We start from the raw sequence: 22462 nt of genomic DNA, 5'->3' as shown, positions 1-22462 counted from the left end.
ACAGTGGGTGCAGTGCACCATGTGTGAGCCGAAGCAGGGCAAGGCATTGCCTCACTCAGGAAGCAGAAGGGGTCAGGGAGTTTCCTTTTGTAGTCAAAGAAAGGGGTGACAGACAGAACCTGGAAAATTGGGTCACTCCCACACTAATACTGTGCTTTTCCAATGAGCTTAAAAAATGGCATACCAAGAGATTATATCCTGCACCTGGCTCAGAGGGTCCTATGCCCACAGAGTCTCACAGATTGCTAGCACAGCAGTCTGAGATCAAACTGCAAGGTGGCAGTGAGGCTGGGGGAGGGGGGCCTGCAATTGCCCAGGATTGATAAGGTAATCAAAGCAGCCAGGAAGCTCGAACTGGGTGGAGCCCACCACAGCTCAAGGAGGCTTCCTTGCCTCTGTAGGCTCCACCTCTGGGGACAGGGCACAAACAAACAAAAAGACAACAGTAACCACTGCAGACTTAAATGTCCCTGTCTTGACAGCTTTGAAGAGAGTAGTGGTTCTCCCAGCACATAGCTGGAGATCTGAGAATGGGCAGACTGCCTCCTCAAGTGGGTCCCTGATCCCCGAGCAGCCTAACTGGGAGGCACCCCCCAGTAGAAGCAGACTGACACCTCACATGGCTGGATGCTCCTCTGAGACAAAGCTTCAAGAGGAATGATTAGGCAGCAGCATTTGCAGGTCACCTATATCTGCTGTTCTACAGCCAACGCTGTTCTGTCACCACCGCTGCTGATACCCAGGCAAACAGGGTCTGGAGTGGACTTCTAGCAAATGCCAACAGACCTGCAGCTGAGGGTCCTGTCTGTTAGAAGGAAAACTAAGAAACAGAAAGGACATCCACACCAAAAACCCTTCTGTACATCACCATCATCAAAGACCAAAAGTAGATAAACCACAAAGATGGGGAAAAAACAGAGCAGAAAAACTGGAAACTCTAAACATCAGAGCACCTATCCTCCTCCATAGGAATACAGCTCCTCACCAGCAATGGAACAAAGCTAGATGGAGAATGACTTTGATGAGTTGAGAGAAGAAGGCTTCAGGCAATCAAACTACTCTGAGCTACAGGAGGAAATTCAAACCGATGGCAAAGAAGTCAAAAACTTTGAAAAATAATCAGACAAATGGAAAACTGGAATAACCAATGCAGACAAGTCCTTAAAGGAGCTGATGGAGTTGAAAACCAAGGCTTGAGAATTACGTGAAGAATGCAGAAGCCTCAGGAGCCAATGCAATCAACTGGAAGAAAGGGTATCAGTGATGGAAGATGAAATGAATGAAATGAAGCAAGAAGGGAAGTGTAGACAGAAAAGAATAAAAAGAAACAAACAAAGCCTCCGAGAAATATGGTACTATGTGAATAGAACAAATCTACGTTGGATTGGTGTACCTGAAACTGATGAGGAGAATGGAACCAAGTTGGAAAACACTCTGCAGGATATTATCCAGGAGAACTTCCCCAATCTAGCAAGGAAGGCCAACATTAAGATTCAGGACATACAGAGAATGCCACAAAGGTAGTCTTCCAGAAAAGCAAATCCAAGACACATAATTGTCAGATTCACCAAAGTTGAAATGAAGGAAAAAATGTTAAGGGCAGCCAGAGAGAAAGGTCGGGTTACCCACAAAGGGAAGCCCATCAGACTAACATGTATCTCTCGGCAGAAACTCTACAAGCCAGAAGAGAGTGGGGGCCGATATTCAACATTCTTAAAGAAAAGAATTTTTAACCCAGAATTTCATATCCAGCCAAACTAAGCTTCATAAGTGAAGGAGAAATAACATACTTTACAGACAAGCAAATGCTGAGAGATTTTGTCACCTCAAGGCCTGCACTAAAAGAGCTCTTGAAGGAAGCACTAAACATGGAAAGGAACAACGGGTACCAGCCACTGCACAAACATGCCAAAATATAAAGGCTTTCAAGGCTAGGAAGAAACTGCATCAACTAACAATCAAAATAACCAGCTAACATCATAATGACAAGATCAAATTCACACATAACAATATTAACATTAAATGTAAATGGGCTAAATGCTCCAATTAAAAGACACACACTGGCAAATTGAATAAAGAGTCAAGACCCATCAGTGTGCTGTATTAAGGAGACCCATCTCACATGCAGAGACACACATAGGCTCAAAATAAAGGGATGGAGGAAGATCTACCAAGAAAATGGAAAGCAAGAAAAGGCAGGGGTTGCAATCCTAGTCTCTGATAAAACAGACTTTAAACCAACAAAGATCAAAAGAGACAAAGAAGGCCATTACATAATGATAAAGGGATCAATTCAACAAGAAGAACTATCTATCCTAAATAAATATGCACCCAACACAGGAGCATCTAGATTCATAAAGCAAGTCCCTAGTGAACAACAAAGAGACTCAGACTCCCACACAATAATAATGGGAGACTTTAACACCCCATTCTCAACACTAGACAGATCAATGAGACAGAAAGCTAATAAGGATACCCAGGAATGGAACTCAGCTCTGCACCAAGTGGACCTAATAGACATCTACAGAACTCTCCACCCCAAATCAACAGAATATACAGTTTTTTCAGCACAACACAACATTTATTCCAAAATTGACCAATAGCTGGAAATAAAGCTCTCCTCAGCAAATGTAAAAGAACACAAATTATAACAAACTGTCTCTCAGACCATAGTGAAATCAAACTAGAACTCAAGATTAAGAAACCCACTCAAAACCGCTCCACTACATGGAAACTGAACAACCTGCTCCTGAGTGACTACTGGGTACATAACGAAATGAAGGCAGAAATAAAGATGTTCTTTGAAACCAATGAGAATAAAGACACAACATACCAGAATCTCTGGGACATATTCAAAGCAGTATGTAGAGGGAAATTTATACCACTAAATGACCACAAAAGAAAGCAGGAAAGACCAAATTTGACACCTTAATACCACAATTAAAAGAACCAGAAAAGCAAGAGCAAACACATTCAAAAGCTAGCAGAAGGCAAGAAATCATTAAAATCAGAGCAGAACTGAAGGAAATAGAGACACAAAAAACTCTTCAAAACATTAATGAATCCAGGAGCTGGTTTTTTTAAAAGATTAACAAAATTGATAGACCGTTAGCAAAACTAATAAAGAAGAAAAGAGAGAAGAATCAAATAGACGCAATAAAAAATGATAAAGGGGATATCACCAACGATCCCGCAGAAATACAAACTACCATCAGAGAATACTACAAACACCTCTATGCAAATAAACTAGAAAATTGAGAAGAAATGGATAAATTTCTTGACACATACACCCACCCAAGACTCAACCAGGAAGAATTTGAATCTCTGAATAGACCAATAACAGGCTCTGAAATTGTGGCAATAATCAATAGCTTACCAACCAAAAAGAGTCCAGGACCAGATGGATTCACAGCCGAATTCTACCAGAGGTACAAGGAGGAGCTTGTATCATTCCTTCTGAAACTTTTCCAACCAATAGAAAAAGAAGGAATCCTCCATAACTCAGTTTATGCAGCCAGCATCATCCTGATAATAAAGCCTGGCAGAGACACAAGCAAAAAAGAGAATTTTAGATCAATATCATTGATGAACATTGATGCAAAAATCCTCAATAAAATACTGGCAAACAGAATCCAGCAGCACATCAAAAAGCTTATCCACCATGATCAAGTGGGCTTCATCCCTCAGATGCAAGGCTGGCTCAACATATGCAAATCAATAAACGTAATCCAGCATATAAACAGAACCAAAGACAAAAACCACATGATTATCTCAGTAGATGAAGAAAAGGCCTTGACAAAATTCAACAACCCTTCATGCTAAAAACTCTCAATAAATTAGGTATTGATGGGACGTATCTCAAAATAATAAGAGCTATCTATGACAAACCCACAGCCAATATCATACTGAATGGGCAAAAACTGGAAGCATTCCCTTTGAAAACTGGCGCAAGACAGGGATGCCCTCTCTCACCACTCCTATTCAACGTAGTGTTGGAAGATCTGGCCAGGGCAATTAGGCAGGAGAAGGAAATAAAGGGTATTCAATTAGGAAAAGAGGAAGTCAAATTGTCCCTGTTTGAAGATGACATGATTGCATATCTAGAAAACCCCATCATCTCAGCCCAAAATCTCCTTAAGCTGATAAGCAACTTCAGCAAAGTCTCAGGATACAAAATCAATGTACAAAAATCACAAGCATTCTTATACACCAATAACAGACAAACAGAAAGCCAAATCATGGTGAACTCCCATTCACAATGGCTTCAAAGAGAATAAAATACTTAGGAATCCAACTTACAAGGGATGTGAAGGACCTCTTCAAGGAGAACTACAAACCACTGCTCAATGAAATAAAAGAGGATACAAAGAAATAGAAGAACATTCCATGCTCATGGGTATGAAGAATCAATATCATGAAAATGGCCATACTGACCAAGGTAGTTTATAGATTCAATGGCAACCCCATCAAGCTACCAATTACTTTCTTCACAGAATTGGAAAAAAACTACTTTAAAGTTCATATGGAACCAAAAAAGAGCCCGCATCACCAAGTCAATCCTAAGCCAAAAGAACAAAGCTGGAGGCATCACGCTACCTGACTTCAAACTATACTACAAGGCTACAGTAACAAAAACAGCATGCTACTGGTACCAAAACAGAGATATAGATCAATGAAACAGAAAAGAGCCCTCAGAAATAATGCCACGTATCTACAACTATCTGATATTTGGCAAACCTGAGAAAAACAAGCAATGGGGAAAGGATTCCCTATTTAATAAATAGTGCTAGGAAAACTTGCTAGCCATATGTAGAAAGCTGAAACTGGATCCCTGCCTTACACCTTATACAAAAATTAATTCAAGATGGATTGAAGACTTACATATTAGACCTAAAACCTTAAAAACCCTAGAAGAAAACCTAGGCAATACCATTCAGGACATAGGCATGGGCAAGGCCCTCATGTCTAGAACACTAAAAGCAATGGCAACAAAAGGCAAAATTGGCAAATGGGATCTAATTAAACTAAAGAGCTTCTGCACAGAAAAAGAAACTACCATCAGAGTGAACAGGCAACCTACACAATGGGAGAAAATTTTTGCAACCTACTCATCTGACAAAAGGTTAATATCCAGAATCTACAAAGAACTCAAACAAATTTACAAGAAAAAAACAAACAATCCCATCAAAAAGTGGGTGAAGGACATGAACAGACACTTCTCAAAAGAAGACATTTATGCAGCCAAAAAACACATGAAAAAATGTTCATCATCACTGGCCATCAGAGAAACGCAAATCAAAACCACAATGAGATACTATCTCACACCAGTTAGAATGGCAATCATTAAAAAGTCAGGAAAAAACAGGTGCTGGAGAGGATGCGGAGAAATAGGAACAGTTTTACACTGTTGGTGGGACTGTGAACTAGTTCAAACATTGTGGAAGTCAGTGTGCCGATTCCTCAGTGATCTAGAACTAGAAATACCATTTGACCCAGGCATTCCATTACTGGGTATATACCCAAAGGATTATAAACCATGCTGCTATAAAGACACATGCACAGGTATGTTTATAGTGGCACTATTCACAATAGCAAAGACTTGGAGCCATCCCAAATGTCCAAAAATGATAGACTGGATTAAGAAAATGTGGCACATATACACCATGGAATACTATGCAGTCATAAAAAATGATGAGTTCATTTCCTTTGTAGGGACATGGATGAAATTGGAAACCATCATTCTCAGCAAACTATCACAAGGACAAAAAAGCAAACACTGCATTCCCACTCATAGGTGGGAATTGAACAATGAGAACACATGGACACAGGAAGGGGAACATCACACTCTGGGGATTGTTGTGGGGTGGGGGGAGGGGGGAGGGATAGCATTAGGAGATATACCTAATGCTAAATGACAAGTTAATGCGTGCAGCACACTAACATGATACATGTATACATATGTAACAAAGCTGCACATTGTGCACATGTACCCTAAAACTTAATGTATAATAACAATAAAATTCAAAAATAATAATAATATTTCCCACTACTTGCTTGATCAGCATTGCTACTGTGTAACATCCCATATCCAGGTCCCAGAGAAATTAAAAATAATCACTGAATGTAATTGTATATTTTCCAAGTCATATTAAAATTGTTTGAGTTGGCCGCAAAAACAAAAGGCAATATTTTAAATGGCAAGTGCTTTCCCGTGTTAACATACCATTAACAGATAATGTAAACAAATTTTCCCTTGTTACCTGAGCAAACATTAAAACAATGTAATAAGAATTTTAAAGTTTATAATCTTTCAAGCCAGGTGTGGTGGCTCATGCTGGTAATCTCAGTAATTCGGGATGCTAAGGCCGGCAGATCACGAGGTCAAGAAATTGAGGCCATCCTGGCCAACGTGGTGAGACCCTCGTCTCAACTTAAAAAAAAAAAAATACCATGGCACGGAGGCTCATACCTGTAATCCTAGATACTCTGGAGGCTGAGGCAGAATTGCTAGAATTGAGAGGCAGAGGTTTCAGTGAGCCAAAATTGTGCCACTGCACTGCAGCCTGTGCAACAGAGCAAGACTGCGTCTCAAAAAAAAATTATAATCTTTCTCAATTTGTTTACATACACGAGTAAATGTTAATTAACACCAGCAGGGTAATTATTTCATAACTAACTTAAGCAATGCTTACTTACCAAAGCTTAAAATATTTATATACAGTAATACGTTGGCATTTGTAGGGGACTGACTCCAGGATCCCCATGTCTGCTTAAGTTTCTAATGAACAGTGATGCGGTATGTAAATATATTGTACACGCATCATTCTGTATAGTTTACTTCATCTCTAAATAACTTAAATAATTAATAAAATGTAAATGTTATATAGACAATTATACTGTAATGGCTTTTAAATTTGTTAGTTTTTATTGTATTGTTATTTTTTGTTTTTGGACATTTTGATACATGTTTAGAGAAATCTGTTTGAAGAACCTGTGGATGTAAAAGGTCACTTATTTGTTGCAAATTGGAAAATATTACTGCACAGACCCTGATGGCAATGTGGTTCCATATAGCCACTACTATCTGTTTTATTCCTCTAATGTTTTCTTCTATGCTATTAATTAGAGTTTGGTGTGAGTAAACTGAAGATATATGATAAGCAATAATAATAGCAGCTAATAATTATAGCACTTAAAGTCCAGGTAATACACTAAGAGCTGCACACATATTGTAAATTTAATCCTCACTGTCTTTTTTTTTTTTTTTTGAGATGGAGTTTCACTGTTTTCACCTAGGCTGGAGTGCAATGGCAGGATCTCAGTTCACTGCAAGCTATGCCTCCAAGATTCAAGCGATTCACATTCCTCAGCCTCCCCAGTAGATAGTATTACAGGCATCTGCCACCATGCCTGGCTAATTTTCATATTTTTAAGTACAGATGGAGATTCTACCTGTTGGGCAGGTTGGTCTCACTAATTATAAAAAGGTAATACCTATATATAATTACTTTAAATGTGTGTATTTAGAGTGGCAGAAAGGGCAGGGCACATGGCTCACACCTGTAATCCCAGCACTTTGGGAGGCCGAGGCAAGCAGATCAGGAGGTAGGGAGATTGAGACCATCCTGGCTAAAGACCGTGTAACCGCCTCTCTACTGAAAATGCAAAAAATTAGCTGGGTGTGGGGGTGGGTGCCTGTAGTCCCATCAACTCAGGAGGCCAAGGCAGGAGAATGACATGAACCCAGGAGGCCAAGCTTGCAGTGGGCCGAGATCATGCCACAGCATTCTAACCTGGGTGACAGAGCAAGACTTTGTTTCAAAAAAAAGGAAAAGAAAGGAAAAGAAAAGAAAAAAGAGTGGCAGAAAGGGTAAAAATAAACTGTTCCAAGTCTCAGAGGTGTGAATAGAAGGGAAGGATGACTTTATAAACAAACCACAATCTAAATGGCAGCTAAATTCAAAACAATGCAGAAAGCTTGAGGTGAGAAGTTATGAAGGTCAAGAAAGACATACGTGTTACATAACATATAACATCTTCAAAGACATTTTACCATTTCATCTCCCAATCAATTTGCACAGAGATAAAATCAGCTGGTTAGGCCTGGAAATTAAAATCTGTTTGTGAAACTACAAGTGGGTGTTAAAATCTGTTGTAACCACATTAAATTAAGAAACTTTTTTTTACTTCTGAGGTATCTACAGTAGAAAAAAAAGTTTTACTCTATTAACTCCTCATGATTCAATCACTAAATTGCAATTTAATTTAGAGCAGAGATGAAAACAATTTTTGAGATCCTTTTATATCTAAAATTATTCACCTAATATGACTGATTTTTTTCTAGTCAGTGACTGTATTTTGTCAATATCCTTTCCCTTTAAACCCAGTTATCATCTTGACTACCTCTCTGATACCAGTAAAACAGAAAAGAGAAAAGCAGTGAAGAGAAAGCAGATGTTAATTTTGAGGATGAGCAGAAACAACTCTAATTCTTCCGATTCTGTTCAATGACACCATTATTTTTTTCAAAACTGAACAAACATACTTTATATCACATTTTACTATAATATATATTTGCACCTTCATTTGATATACTGTTCCAAAACATCAAAAAGATTTTTATGTTTGTTAATGTCCACATTCAAAGTTGTAAATGATTCCTCACATTTTACCAAAAGATATTATTAAAAAACAAATTTTAAAAATGTATTCTTTACATTATTTTCCCTATAGACAGTTTGTTTGCTTCTTTTTTGTTACCCAGGCTAGAGTGCATTGGCACAATTATAGTTCACTGTGATCTCAAACTCCTTGGCTTAAGGTAGGCGTCACCAAGCAGTACCCATCTGTGTCCTGTTAGGAACTGGGTCACACATCAGCAGGTGATTGGTGGGCAAGCATGGAAGCTTTATCTCTATTTAAACCATTATCCATGGTCCACCTTATCACCTGAATTCCACTTTCTGTAAGATCCTTGGTATCAATTAGATTTTTATGGAAGCTATGCCACTACTCTTCACTGTGCATGCGAGAAATCTAGGTTTTGCACTCTTTATAAGAATCTAAAGCCTTATCACCCATAACTGTCTCCCATCACCTCCACATAGAACCATCTAGCTGCAGGAAAGTAAGTTCAGGGCTCCTACTGATTCTACATGATGGTGAGTTGTATAATTATTTCATTAAATTTGATAGTGTAATAATAATAGAAATAAAGTGCATAATAAATGTAGGGCACTAGAGTCTTTCCCAAACTGTCTCTGCAACCACAGTTTTAAAAAATTATCCTTCACAAAAAGAGTTCCTGGTGCCAAATTTTTCCAAATGATCACACATAGATGCAAGCACACACAAATACTTGAGTAAAAATTTTGAAGACTAAACTCAAAGTGTTACAATAATTTGAAAAGCAAGAACAGAATGTGGACTAGATTGCAGAAAAAAATGTTTCAAGTAGAGAACGCTAATAAAAATAAATTGTTAACGTAATTGAAAAGAGGAGAAAGGCACATGTGAGGCTATAGAACTAAAATAGGTAAATAAGAACTATATATGCAAATTATACTTATAACCTAAAGCTTACAGTTTAGCTATGGAATCTAGAAAATTAAACTGAGAGATATTATGCGGAGTCAGTGCATATAGGTGCACTACAGACTTTTAAAAGAAATCTAAGTGATATGCTAATAAATAGAAAAGGAGGAGCTGTGAGTGAAACAGAAGGCAGCCCAGAAATCAGAATATCCCTTTTGCTTCCTACCTCTGATCTATCTAGTAATCACTTTTTTGAAAGAACAGTAAACTCTTATGAGGGGGTGCAGCTTTTTTTTTTTTTTTTTTTTTTTACAAACTAGAAAGAGCTATATACTACAGTATATGGTTAAAAGTTGTGTGACAGTCTTTATTATCATACATGCCACAAATTAGCCTTGATAAAATGAGTGAAACACAGAAAACAAAATCAAGATGTTATTAAGCTATGTGTTGGGGGTGGGGTGCAGTTTCTCTTCATTGCTCAGGATGAAGTGCAGCAGCACAATCACAGCTCAGGCAATGTTTTCACCTCATTGTCCCAGGTAGCTGGGACTACAGATGCAGACCATTACACTAGGCTAATTTTTTGCATCTTAATAGAGATGGGAGATCACCATGTTGCCCAGGCTGGATATGAACTCATATAATTCAGTAATCTGCCTACCTTGGCTTCACAAAGTGCCAAGACTACCAGTGTGAGTGATAGTGCCTGGCCTAAATGAGCTTTTACAATGTAAAAAAGGTCCAAAATGTTATTGGTCACTTTTGTAAGTGGCTCAAAAACTATATGATTACTTTACAAGCTTGCAAAGAAATGTATATTATATAAAGTTATATGTTGTATATTTATATATGTGTATTATATTTTTTTCTTACATGGCTAGGAAGGGGTAGTTTCCTGTCAGTGATGAAAATGCTCATTTGATAATAAAAATGTTTATTTGATATGAGTAATGTTGATCTTTGATGTGATTATTATACATAATATCAAGCATAAATATTACTCTAGAAGCTAAAAGACATAATTGATACACTAATCTAACTTTAAAACTATGATCTAACTTTAAAACTATGATAAAAGAAGTTTAAACAAATACCAACTAGTTAGTGAATAAAATGGCTTACCTTCCCAAGTACTTGAGACTACAGGCTCATGCCACCACAGCAGAATAATTCTTGTATTTTTTGTTGAGACAGTGTTTTGCCACGTTGCCCAAGATTATAAAATAGGTTTTATTATGTGTGATAACAGCACCATGGCCATCTTTTTAAATTTAAACTTTAGAGATGCATTAAAATATCTATACAAATAAAACAATATATTTGGCATTTGCTTTATTAGAGAACTGTTAAATCAAGGAGATGACTACATTTCAGTATTTTGCTTATATATAATTTATAATAATAAGTTAATTATATCATAAGATATAAAAAATACAGTCTTTGCTGTGAAAATTTTAACCTCTTTCAATTGGGATAATACTAATAAAAATGACCAAGAAAAACAGCTAGAATATCACTATTGTTTAAATACTAAACACCTAATAATTTATGTATTTTAAGATATACTTAAACATTTTAATTATTGTGCAGATCACTTTATCATATCTTACCCATAATTTACCTAAACTGTTTCCAAAACTTCTGGGTACAATATTGTAGTCAGAAAGGAGTTAAATGTAAAAGATGACCTGAAGTTGTCTTAGGAGATCAATATCTTCTGTCTTGTTTAATGCTGGTTTCTCTTCAAATTTATAATGATATCTAAACTCATCATCTTAGAGATGAGCATTACTCTAGAGACCAGAAAACATTAGTGATGCACTAATCTACCTTTAAATGTATAATGAAAGAAGTTAAAATAAACCCCAAAAGTTGGTTAATAAAATTTTATGCATTTTTTCATATTACTTTCAAAAAACTTAATATTTAGTTATTAGTTATTTTAATATTTAGCTATTAGTGCTTATTTCACAGATGGACCATCATAAAGAGTTCACAGAAAAGTTATCATTAGAAATAATAAAATAATAGCAATTATAACCTGCAGTTCATTCAAGATTAAAGACAAATCAGTGGTCTCTCATAAATAATTTATGAGGAATAAGTTCTCCAATAATTCAGTGTCTTCTTGTGAGTATAATTCATTTTTGCAGATTATATGACATAATTTATGTGATGTATTTAGAGTTATTACAACTCAATAAATATGGCTATTAAGAGTAGTTGTGGAAGAAACACATACACAGAAGCTCCAAAGGTAATAATTTTCTTGTAGCTACAGAGCAAAATACAGTTGTTTTACAGATGTCTAACATATTTCTGTATGCTTTGCTCTTCTGAGGTTTCTGATATGGAAATAAACAATATCCAGTTCATAGCCTGAGGAAGTTCATCCCATAGAAAAAGCAACTAGGCAGAACATCCATGCCACAGTAAAGTGCTGAGACAACATAAAGCAAGAGCAACCAACCAAGCACAAAGGTAGAGGACTTAATTTGAATTTTATCTATCTGCCTCATTCACTTCTTGTCAGTATAATTAGCAATCTCTATTTTAAATTCAGAACCAGAGGGGTGAAAGGGGCTTCAGTATCAGGACTTACATTCTACTTTTTTGTCCAATAATTTCTGTCAACCAAGTATTAACAAACATCCCATATGGAGATTCTAGTAAAACAAATGCCTTCCAGCTTGTAATTCCTGCATGGTGTAATCTATTCAATCTAGAAAGGCAGTGTTTTTTATAGTCTTCATAAATGATAAGCACTGAGATGTTGTTTGAAAGGCAAAATATTTCTAACCACTGAGGGAAAGAAATGTAATCATTTACTACAGCTTAATTATTCTAATTTCTCTATTTAATCCATCAATATCTATGGAAAAATATAAATGAATGGTAAACAACTTGAGTATAAACATTTCCAAAATTCAAGTTTTCTATATTCACCTATCTAATATCGATATCTTAAAAATGTGATCTGCCACTAAAACCTAACTTTTTTGCTGCTTTATTTTTATGTATTTATTTTATTTATTTATTTTTTTTTGAGACAAAGTCTCACTTTACTGCCCAGGCCGCAGTGCAGTGCAATGCAAGCTCCGCCTCCCAGGTTCACACCATTCTCTTCAGCCTCCTGAATAGCTAGAACTACAGGTGCCCATCACCACACCCAGCTAATTTTTTGTTGTTGTTGTTTCTTAGTACAGATTGAGTTTCACCCTGTCAGCTAGGATGGTCTCAATCTCCTGACCTCGTGATCCGCCCGCCTTGGCCTCCCAAAGTGCTGGGATTACAGGGAGAGCCACTGCACCTGGCATGCTGCTTTATTTTCAACAGATATTTTTTATTTTTAACCACATGCTCTTAATACTTTGGCAGACTAATTGTAATTGTTATATTGTTGCTAACAGGTCTACGTAGCATTATTAGAAAAACAAATTTTTTTCTGCAGCAGAAAACCCTAATTTTAGAAAAATATGCACAGAATCCCAAAAGTAAGTACAATTTATTTAACACAGATAAGAAAAAGTTAAAAAAAATAAATAGCATACTTAAAAAAAGATGAGTATGATTATTAAAAAAAATAAAGATTCCTAATTCTTCACATACTAAATTGCATTTACCATGTCACACATACATCCATGGTTATATTAACTGTGCTTTGATTATATTAACTGTGCTTTGAAAACAAACAAAAAAGGTGATAAATATTATCAACTATATTGTCAAGTTGTTAGACAATGAGAATGACAAACATGCCAGTGATGGTATTGCAGACATTCTAGCCATATCAAAATGCAGTTCTGACAAAATCTCATGAAAACACGGTAATCTCAGGAAGAACAACAGTATCATATTTTAAAAATAATCAATATTTACCTCATATCGTTTCTTGTCTTTGAACAATAATTGTATCAACCTGTGTTTTCAATTACAGAAATACTGTTTGTGATAAGGGTGAAAATGTATAGTTGCTAGTTCACAGAATTAATGTGACAGGTTGAATCGCACAAATCCTTTCAGTGGGTAGGGCCCAACAGGGGACACATATTCCTACACACTGATTCACAAGGTGAGATAAGAAAAAAATGCTGCTGGTACAAAAATAATGATTCTGTCCCCATTGTTCTTTTAATCAGGCTGGGAAAATTCATTCTATCAAGCTAAGACAGCAATTTTGAAAGCGTACTTTGAACTTTTACATCAGCAACAGGAGCCACTATACAGGCCCTTTACTACAGACTTGTTAAGTAAACATTTTTAATGACATTGCTTCTGTAACATCTTAGAATTAGATGGTATAATATTAAATTATGTGTTAAATGCAGACTTAGCTTTAATCATTATTTTACTTACTAAAAAACTTGTGCACTGTAAGTGTATCAAAACACTTTCACCAGAACTTTATACAAATAAAACATTAGCATTTTCTATTTTAATTGAGCACTTCACTTAAAATTATTGTTCACTTAAAATTATTGTTCTGACTCATGAAAACTATAATCTTCACATACATTTCTGCTTTCTTCAGCAAATGGTGAAAACTGCTTTGTCTATATTCACAGTTTTATTGTGAGATGAAGTCATTGAGATGGTATATTTAAAAAATCACTGTAAGTATATTTAAAAATCACTGTAAGAACTGTAAACGCACTTCTCTGTGTAAAACTGAATACAACTTACACATCAATCCACCTTACTTGTGGACTGCATATGCAGAAGCACATTGAACTGCAACTTGTAGCTACAAAACAAATGGATCTTCATATATTGATGGTAAGTATAAAATATTTTACATTGCATACTTCTTTAAAGAAGTGGAGAACTACATATACAGAAATAATCTGTGCCTCAGAAATATCGCTGGCAAGTCAGTAACTGTTAGTATATCTTCATTCATATATGTGTGTGTATGTGTGTGTGTATATATATAGTTTTTTGAGATGGAATCTTACTCTGTTTACCCCACGCTGGAGTGCAGTGGCATGATCTCGGCTCACTGCAAGCTCTGCCTCCCGGGTTCACGCTATTCTTTTTCAGTCTCCCTAGCAGTTGGCCCACGCCACCATTCCTGGCTGATTATGTGTATTGTTAGAGACGGCGTTTCACCGTGTTAGCCAGTCTCACTCTCCTCACCTCGTGATCCACCTGCTTCGGCCTCCCAATGTGCTGGGATTACAGGTGTGAGCCACCGCCACCAGCCCTCTTCTTGTACATTTTTAAATGTATGTTAAACACAAGAAAACATTGGCTAGTTTAACAACAGGAATGTTTAAGAAAAATTTTCTTAAGCACATATTATTTACGGTCGGGCTCTGTGGTTCATGCCTGTAATCCCAGCACTTTGGGTGGCCGAGGCATGGGAATCACAAGGTCAGGAGATGGAGACCATCCTGGCTAACACGGTGAAATCCCGTCTCTACTGAAAATACAAAAAATTAGCCGGGCGTCGTGACGGGCACCTGTAATCCCAGCTACTGGGGAAGCTGAGGCAGGAAATGGTGTGAACCCGGGAGGCAGAGTTTGCAGTGAGCCGAGATCGCGCAGCTGCACTCCAGCCTGGGCAAGAGTCAAACTCCATCTCAAAAAAAAAAAAAAAAAATTATATATATATACAGATACATATTATGTATGTGTACACACCGATACATATGTGTATGTATATGTATATATTCATTCATATATATGATTGTCAATGCAATTGTCATATAAATTAACAAGAAAGTTGTTTTCAAGTAGAAACTCTGCTGTCCGCATATGCCCCAAGACAAAGATGTCCTCTTAAGCAGTGAAAGCAGTGAGCTCAGCTGGAAACCACAGCAATGTGCCGGAAAATATACTCTGAGAAAAAAATAAACCAAAAAAAAATTTAACGTTTACCAAATTAAAAAGGAATGATGTTATTAATCCTATTTCTTAACTCTGTTTTCTCTTGAAATAAACTAAATTTTATGTTATTTGTTAACTTAATTCCATCCCTGATTTTGGAGTTCTACATATATTGAACATTGATGGTCACTTTGTTAGACTGATGTGAACATTTAGAAGTAATAAAGTGCAACCAAGGTTCTCTTCTCACATCACTTTTAAAGCCATACACCTCGTAGAATTTAAAATAACATTAAGCAACTTCAATGTTTGGATTTTGAAGTGGATTTTGAAGATCTTTTTAATGCATACACTTAATAACAAAATGTCTTAAATAATGTGACACACATTTCAAAGTGACTCTGACATCACCTGTACAAAAAGAAAACCTTTTATTTTTCGTTAACTTATTTTATTTTGCTTTTTAAATTTTATTATTGTTCCAAGGTACATACATACAGGACATGCTGGTTTATTTCACACCTAAACATGTTTCATTGTTCCTACACCTATCAACAGTCATTTAGGTATTATTCACAGCTAGTATTCAGCCCTTCAGCCCTCCATTAATTAACTATTATCCTAAAAGCTCTTTTCTTCCTGCCCCATAACATACCCACTGTGTGGAATTCCCTCCCTGTCTCTGTCTTCAAACTTCAGACCTCATATAAAGGTGAAAATGCAGTCTTTGTTTCTGTTACTCTACTGGCTTCCAGCTTCATTCATCTCCCTGCAAAGGACATGTTCTCCTTTCTTTTTATGGCTGCATATTATTTTATGATGTACATGTATCACCACCACACTTTCTTTATTCACCATTCAATCAATGGCATTTGAGTAAATTCCAAGTTTTTGCAATGGTAAAGCAATAACCGTACACATCAGGTTAGTCTTAAAATACAATGACTTCTTTTGTGGGTGCTACATACCAAAGTAATGAAATTGCTGAGTCCAGTAGTATCTCCCTGGATATTTGGTGAATTATCACATACTTTTCCCAATGTCTGTAACTGATTTATACTGTAAAAGCACTCCTACTAACTGCACTGCTTTACCCACCATCTATTGTTTCTTGGGTTTTTAGTAAACACAATTATTGGCCTCAGATAACCTCATTGCAATTTTGATTTACATTTTCCCTAGTATGAGAAAAATGAGATCTCATAAAATTTCTGCAAAATTTCATTTTTTGAGATGCGTTTTTGCTCTTTTTATATCCATGCTGAAGTGCAGCAGTGCAATTTCAAGCTCACTTTTACCTAGGATCAAGCAATTCTCTCCTGCCTCAGCCTCCCAAGTATCTGTGATTTCAGGCACCTCACCAACACACCTGGCTAATTTTTGTAATGTTAGTAGAGACAGGATTTCACTGTTAACCATGTTAGCCAGGGTGGTCTCGATCTCCTGACCAGGGTGGTCTCGATCTCCTGACCTCATGATCTACCTCCTCACAGCCTCCCAAAGTGCTGGGATTACAGGCATGAGCCACTGCACCCAGCCACAACTGGAATTATATGAACCATGCCAAGTGTTAAGGGAGGCTAAGACGTACCAGGCACCAGGTGACTTGGGGTCCATGGACTTTACTTGGCATCTGGAATATTCCACCCTCCCCACTGGCCCAAATCATAGGGGAAAGAGCCATGGCTATAAAACTGTTTGTTGCTATGATGGAAGAAGACATTAGTTAGACTGCCCTGCAAGAGACTAGGGGCTGAAGTCTAAGATGCTATAATTGCCTAACCAGAGGCTATGGGCTTGTTTCCTGTGACAGACCTCCAGCTAAAGTGGAATCATTACTTTCCTGGCTTTGTTATCTAGCACAGGAAGGAATGTTTCAGAAAGTGGCATTGATTGCATTGCCTGGATTGAGGCTTCCTGCAGCCAAGAATGTTAAGGCATTTCCTCTGCCATCATGAAGCTGCATTTGTTTTCGGGCAGGTACACACTGTTAGAGCCTTTATAGTATACCCACAGTGGAAGGATAGTGGAGTGATGTAGTATTATTTGGCACCTTAGTCCAATGTGTGCCATTATTGAGGGGCACCATGGGGGAAAAATCTATCCCTTCTAGCCAAGCAGACATATTATTTGGCTGTAAAGGAAGTCTGCCCAGGCGATGATTTAAAAAAAAAAAAAAGGCTGGTCTCAGATATGAGCTCAAAAGTTTAGTAGGTGCATTTTGCACAGTGAGCATGAGAATACCCTAAGTGATATGCAATGCACAACACAAGCACAGCCAAGAAACAAATTATTTGGAGTAAATGGTTTCTATCTGCAGGAGGATTTGTTCAGCCTCCTCAGTTGTCCTCTCTTCAGCAACCCCCAGGGAACATCCAGCACTTGTCATTATGTTAACTTCATTGTCCAGGGCTGTAGATCTTTCAGGATTCACTCATTCATTCCTGATACTGGGTTGGGTCAGGTCTAGCTATACCCTGGTATGGGGTTTAGTGTGTCATCCCTCAGTCGCTACTCATGGAATCCTGGTTAGTTTCTTTTCCTCCACTGACAAACATGCTTAAAATTCAACGGGTCGCCACGTTTGATCTGAGGTCACGTCTGGGAGGGGAACAGGGCAAACAGGCGGGGCAGACGGACAGAACGCGCCAGCCTACCAGACACTCCGTTAGGAGACAGGCCCAGTTAGGGGAGAAGAGAGAGACAGAGACCCGCGGCCGAGGGCACCCCCGCCACGCTGCCACAGCAAGACGACGGGAGAGGAGAACAGGCAAGGGGCGGGACACACACCGCACACCCCGACCCATCCCCATGCCTCGGAGGTGGGGGGACAGATCCAAAGACACGGCGGCGGCATCACCCCACCCCGACACGGAAGCTCGGGACGGGGCCCTGGCACTGCGGGACGGGGCCCTGGCACTGCGCCACGGCCGCCAACCAGAGGCGGGCGCGCGACAGTGGGCGACACCGGGTCGTCCTGTGGATCACCGACAGCGGCACGCGAACCCCGGGACCGCAGCCACAAGGGCAGCTGGGCGGGTCGCAGGGCGTGGTTCTCGCCACAGACGCGCCGCAAAGCGAGCCGGGCGGGCGGGCGAGGACAATCCTGGAAGGAGGGGCGGCGGGGAGGGGAGCGGGAGCGGCGGTCAGCCGGACGCCAGGCCACCACCAAGGGCGAGCGGCAAACCACAGCGACCAGGACAAGCTCCCCCCCCACCGGACCCGCCTTCCTCCCCCCACACGCAACAGCCCCCAACGCCAAAGACGTCCATTGACGAACAGCAGCACGGGACCTTCCACCCCGCTGGGGCCAGCAAACCCCGAACCCCAAGCCGCGTGCAGCCCAAGGGGGCCCCCAAGGGAGGAACCTGGACCGCGGTGGCAGCCACGGGAACTCGGCCCCAGCCAGCTGTCTCCCCTCTTCTCTCCATCTCCCGGCTGGGGCACCCCCCTCCCCCCACCACCCGACGCGTGACCACACAGCGCCCACAGTAGGAAGGGGAAGGGACACGCACAGCGGGAAAGGGGTACACAACACCGCATCTGCACTTCGGGGGATGGCCACACACCCCAAGGACCCCAGAGACACCCCCAGCGGCGATTCATCGGCAAGCAACGCTTAGGCACAGCCCTGGTAGGAACCCGGTGCCGCAACTGCGTAATGCTCAATGTGTCCTACAATTCACATCAATTCTTGCAGCTAGCTGCGTTCAAGGGTCGATGGATCAACGTGTCCTGCAATTCACATTAATTCTAGCAGCTACCTGCATTCATCGATGCACGAGCCAAGTGATCCACCACTAACAGTCATACAACCTCAATTGGGCAAGGGTGCGCCCACCACTGAGAAGCCCTCCTGGTGCTGCACGTCCCCCCGGAGGGGTTTGCCTCAGGCCAGCCAGCCAGACACCAAACGTGACCAGACTCCAGAGAGTGGACAGGTTTCACACCACAGGGAGGCACGCACCGCCCACACGGGAGCAAGCACAGACACCACCCCACAAGTTCCCACCCCCATGGCAAGCATACAACGGCACAACAGCCACCGGGTAAAGCCCCCACCCAACATCCACCACGACTGCAGCGTCGGCGGAGTCCACAGTGGAGGTGGGGGAGGGGCCGGGCCCCATGGGCCCACCACCCCCAACCCATGGGTGTACAGGCAAATCCCCCAAAGGGTCTTTAAACCTCCATGCCAGAATGCACTAGGTACCTGAACAGCCAGGGATGGACAAGGAGGGGGGAACAGCATCCAGCCCCCAACCCTCAAGATGCCCTAGCAGGAAGGCCAGTGAGAGCGAGTGGGCCAGGCCCAGTGGCATGGCACAGCAGAGGCGACGGCTGCAGCAACGGGAACCTGGCCGGCCCCAACAGGAGCCAGCAGAGCGGGGCCAGACAATAGGACCAGCAGGGAGGTGCACCAAGACCCCCAACACCACCATGACACCACCAAGAACCACCCCCACACCCACTGACACACATCAGGGCTGCACCCAGGGACCACTCCCCACCAGCCCAGCCAGCCATCCAGCCCACACCACAACAAGCACACACAATCTCTCTCCTCTCCCTCTCAACGTTCTCTGGCTCTCACGGCTGGTTGACAAGCGCACACAAGGCACAGGCCCCGTCCACACACACACCACATAGGGAACACATTTGGCCAACAAGGCAGGACACCACGGCACCACCACAGCCTGGCTCTTCACTCCGTTAATGAAAGTTCAACCGTCTTCTCAGGGCTCTGCCAGGGCCGTGGGCTGACCTGACCCCAGGAGGGCCAATCCAAGGGCCTCACTACACCATCCAATCTGTAGTAGCACCGGGCGGTGCATACAAAGGGCAGGGACTTAACGCAAGCTTATGACCCACACTTACTGGCAATTCCTCATTCATGGGGAATAATAGCAATCCCTGATCCCATCACAAATGAGGTTAAATGGGTTACCTATGCTTGCAAGCATAAGGTAGGCACACACTGAGCCAGTCAGTGTAGCACACGTGCAGCCCCAGACATCTAAGGGCATCACAGACCTGTTATTGCTCAATCTCAGGTGGCTGAACACCACTTGTACCTCTAAGTTGGAGGACACCTACCACTCAGGGGTCACGTAACTAGTTAGCAGGCCAGAGTCTCGTTTATTATTGGAATTAGACAAATCACTCCACCAAGAACAGCCATGCACCACCACCCACGGAATTGCGAAAGCTATCAGTCAATCCTCTCCATGTCTGGGCCAGGTGAGGTTTCCCGTGTTGAACCAAATTAAGCCACAGGCTCCACTCCTGGTGGTGCCCTTCCATCAGTTCAAGTTTCAGCTTTGCAACCATACTCCCCCTGGAACCCAAAGACTTTGGTTTCTCAGAAGCTGCCTGGCGGGTCATGGGAACACCCCCACATTGCCAGCTGGCATCATTTATGTTCGGAACTATGACAGTACCTGATCATCTTTCAAACTTCCAACTTTCGTTCTTGATTAATGAAAACGTTCTTGGCACGCTCTGGTATGTCTTGTGCCCCTTCAAGAATTTCACCTCTAGCAGTGCAATGCACCCAGCCCTCCCTCTTAATCATGGCCTCAGTTTCAAAAACCAACAAAATAGAACCATGGTCCTAATTCCATTATTCCTAGCTGAAGTATCCAGGAGGCCCAAGGCCTGCTTTGAACACTCTAATTTTCTCACAGTAAACACTTCAGGCTCCACAGGACACTCAGGTAAGAGCAACAATTGGTCACAACAAGGCAAGGGGCGGGGACAGGCAATGACTAGTCACCTCAGGGCAGACCACCCACTCCCAAGATCCAACTAGGAGCTTTTTAAGTGCAGCAACTTTAATACACGCTATTGGAGCTGGAATTACCACAGCTGCTGGCACCAACCGGACTTGCCCTCCAAGGGATTCTCGTTAAAGGATTTGAAGTGGACTCATTCCAATTACATGGTCTCACAAGAGTCCTGTAATATTTTTTATCACTACCTCCCTGGGGCGGGAGTGGGTAATTTGCACACCTGCTGCCATTCTTGGATGTGTTAGCAATTTCTCAGGCTCCCTCTGCAGAATCAAACCCTGATTCCCCATCACCCACGGTCACCATGATAGGCATGGCGACTACCATCAAAAGCTGATAAGGCGGCCGTTCAAATGGATCTTCACAACCCCAAAGGGCGTGCGATCTGCTCGAGGTTATCTACAGTCACCAAAGCCGACGGCGCCCGAGAGGGGCTAACCGGGTTGCTTTTGATCTGATAAATGCATGCACCCCCCCCAACAAAGGGGGTCAGTGCCCATCAGCATATATTAGCTGTAGAATTACGTCAGGTCCAAGTAGGAGCCACCGACCAAAGGAACCATAACTGTTTTAATGAGCCATTCACAGTTTATCTGTACCGGCCATGTGTACTTAGACACGCATGGCTTAATGTTTGCAACAAGCATATGCTACCGGCAAGATCAACCAGGTACGGTAGAGTCCGGCGAGGACCCGACGACGAGGCCAAGGCCTTAGGAGAATGGGCCCAGCACCCCGGAAAAGAGGGTGGACGGTCTGCAGCCGGGCGTGGGGCCGGGGGTCATGGGAAGGATGGAGCAAGCGGGTGCGGGGCAACACGGTTGGGCAGGGTGGGGTTTGGCGAACCAGTCGCCCCACCTAACCACACGCGACACGACAGCCGCCCCCCAACGGGCTCACACCACACACACCCACGGACCCTTCACACGAGGGGAGTACTACCCGACCCGTGCCCGGCAGCTGCGAGGGACCGGTGGCCACGCACGCGCGGCGTGGACAGCGCTCCACCTGCCCCCCGGGGCGGCGAGCGGGAGGCGGACCGCCATGCCCGGCCCAAGGACAGTCGCGCCACGCGGCCGCAGCTCCCGCGCACCGGTTGAGAGCCCGGGCCTGGCTGAAGCCTGGCTCCGAGCCCCACTGGCGGGCACGGGTGCAGGGGTGGCACATGCCACACGACGGCCAAGGGAGGGAGCCCGTAGCCGGCGGACGTGCCCGCCGCCTCCCGGGAAGAGAGACCCCGACTAGGGCCGAGGCCCCAGACTGGGCCCCACCCCCCGACCCGGGGAAAGGGGCGAGGGACGGCG

The 22462-nt window shown here is 41.7% G+C and overlaps 1 long non-coding RNA gene across 5 annotated transcripts in view; it reads right to left on the bottom strand.

Moving 5' to 3' along the window:
• LOC134760967 (uncharacterized) overlaps positions 1–22462 on the bottom strand; it is a 104699-nt gene that overhangs the window by 15936 nt on the left and 66301 nt on the right. For 3 of the 5 annotated variants that reach the window (XR_010139092.1, XR_010139093.1, XR_010139091.1), the window contains exon 2: positions 3377–3538. The exons of the other annotated variants lie outside the window; for them this stretch is intronic. This is a non-coding gene — a long non-coding RNA (uncharacterized LOC134760967). The remainder of the gene's footprint in view (positions 1–3376; positions 3539–22462) is intronic. 5 annotated transcript variants of the gene reach the window in all.

This window comes from Pongo abelii, chromosome Y, assembly GCF_028885655.2.
Source record: "Pongo abelii isolate AG06213 chromosome Y, NHGRI_mPonAbe1-v2.0_pri, whole genome shotgun sequence".
In the NCBI taxonomy this organism is placed as follows: domain Eukaryota; kingdom Metazoa; phylum Chordata; class Mammalia; order Primates; family Hominidae; genus Pongo; species Pongo abelii.
Note: the sequence above shows the minus strand (reverse complement) of the source record. Positions and strands in the feature narration are given on the sequence as shown.